We start from the raw sequence: 2391 nt of genomic DNA, 5'->3' as shown, positions 1-2391 counted from the left end.
TTCATAGCATTCACATTCATAATAGCAGGGAAATGGAAACAGCCCAGATTTTCCTCAACTAGAGAGTGGATACATGTAGTTTGGCTCCTTTACACAATGGAATACCTTTCAGCTATCAAAAATGAGGATATCATTAATATTGTAGGCAAATGGATGGAATGAGAAAATATTAATAAATCTAATGACATTTAGTAATATCTATTGTACTTTTTCTCACAATCAAATCTCATATTCACCTATGAATACATTGATTTTGGCCATGTTGTGTAGTCAGATTGTGGAAGGAAACAAGAAAAGGAAGAGGGTAATGATAGTGTTATATTTTAAACAAAACAAAAAGTAAAATAAAAGTTCAGTTTAAAGGGATAAATTTCATTAGTTATAGATTTGTAAAATTGAATATAAGCCATTACAAAATTACTGTTATACTTAGTAATTGGTACTTTAATATTATTTTACCAGGCAACCTTTTTGAGTAAACTCTGAGGTAGTATTCTACAACTTTTTGAGGGACCAGAGAAAAATCCATTTACTAGTGCTCTTGTTTAAAATCCAGAGAAAGTATATAATGAAAATAAGAATAAAGGGGCTGGAGAGATGGCTCAGTGGTTAAGAGCACTGACTGCCCTTCCAGAGGTCCTGAGTTCAAATTCTAACAACCACATGGTGGCTCACAACCATCTGCAATGGGATCTGATGCCCTCTTCTGATGTGTCTGAAGACAGCTACAGTGTACTCATATAAATAAAATGAATAAATCTTTTTAAAAAAGAATCAAAATTTCAATATTATACTAGATAATCCAAACCCTACTACAAATGTAATATGTCTTCAGTTCTCTGATGGTATTATACATAACTATAGTAGAGAAGGACATGCATTCTGGCAAGGCCTTAACAATTAGAGAACAATAAGAAGAAAACATTGTGGAGAGCTCTTGGGCAGCACCGCGCGAGCAGACTTGAGCCTCGGGACCACAGGTAAGACCAACTTTTTTGCTGCAAGTGACCTGTCTGGTGAACTCAAGACACAGGCCCACAGGAACACCTGAAGACCTGTAGAGAGGAAAAACTACACGCCCGAAAGCAGAACACTCTGTCGCCATAACAGGCTGAAAGAAAACAGGAAAACAGGTCTACAGCACTCATGACACACAGGCTTATAGGACAGTCTAGGCACTGTCAGAAATAGCAGAACAAAGTAACACTAGAGATAATCTGATGGCGAGAGGCAAGCGCAGGAACCCAAACAACAGAAATCAAAACTACATGGCACCATCAGAGCCCAATTCTCCCACCAAAACAAACATGGAATATCCAAACACACCAGAAAAGCAAGATCTAGTTTCAAAATCATATTTGATCATGATGCTGGAGGACTTCAAGAAAGACGTGAAGAACTCCCTTAGAGAACTAGTAGAAGCCTATAGAGAGGAATCACAAAAATGCCTGAAAGAATTCCAGGAAAACATACTTAAACAAGTAGAAGCCCATAGAGAGGAGTCACAAAAATCCCTGAAAGAATTCCAGGAAAACACAATCAAACAGTTGAAGGAATTAAAAATGGAAATAGAAGCAATCAAGAAAGAACACATGGAAACAACCATGGATATAGAAAACCAAAAGAAGAGACAAGGAGCTGTAGATACGAGCTTCACCAACAGAATACAAGAGATGGAAGAGAGAATCTCAGGAGCAGAAGACTCCATAGAAATCATTGACTCAACTGTCAAAGATAATGTAAAGCAGAAAAAGCTACTGGTCCAAAACATACAGGAAATCCAGGACTCAATGACAAGATCAAACCTAAGGATAATAGGTATAGAAGAGAGTGAAGACTCCCAGCTCAAAGGACCAGTAAATATCTTCAACAAAATCATAGAAGAAAACTTCCCTAACCTAAAAAAAGAGATACCCGTAGGCATACAAGAAGCCTACAGAACTCCAAATAGATTGGACCAGAAAAGAAACACCTCCCGTCACATAATTGTCAAAACAACAAACGCACAAAATAAAGAAAGAATATTAAAAGCAGTAAGGGGAAAAGGTCAAGTAACATATAAAGGCAGACCTATCAGAATCACTCCAGACTTCTCGCCAGAAACTATGAAGGCCAGAAGATCCTGGACTGATGTCATACAGACCCTAAGAGAACACAAATGCCAGCCCAGGTTACTGTATCCAGCAAAACTCTCAATTAACATTGATGGAGAAACCAAGATATTCCATGACAAAACCAAATTTACACAATATCTTTCTACAAATCCAGCACTACAAAGGATAATAAATGGTAAAGCCCAACATAAGGAGGCAAGCTATACCCTAGAAGAAGCAAGAAACTAATCGTCTTGGCAACAAAACAAAGAGAATGAAAGCACACAAACATAACCTC

Source organism: Rattus norvegicus, chromosome Y, assembly GCF_021556685.1.
Source record: "Rattus norvegicus strain SHRSP/BbbUtx chromosome Y, alternate assembly SHRSP_T2T, whole genome shotgun sequence".
In the NCBI taxonomy this organism is placed as follows: Eukaryota; Metazoa; Chordata; class Mammalia; order Rodentia; family Muridae; genus Rattus; species Rattus norvegicus.
The sequence above is the reverse complement of the archived record's forward strand: the minus strand, read 5'-3'. Positions refer to the sequence as shown.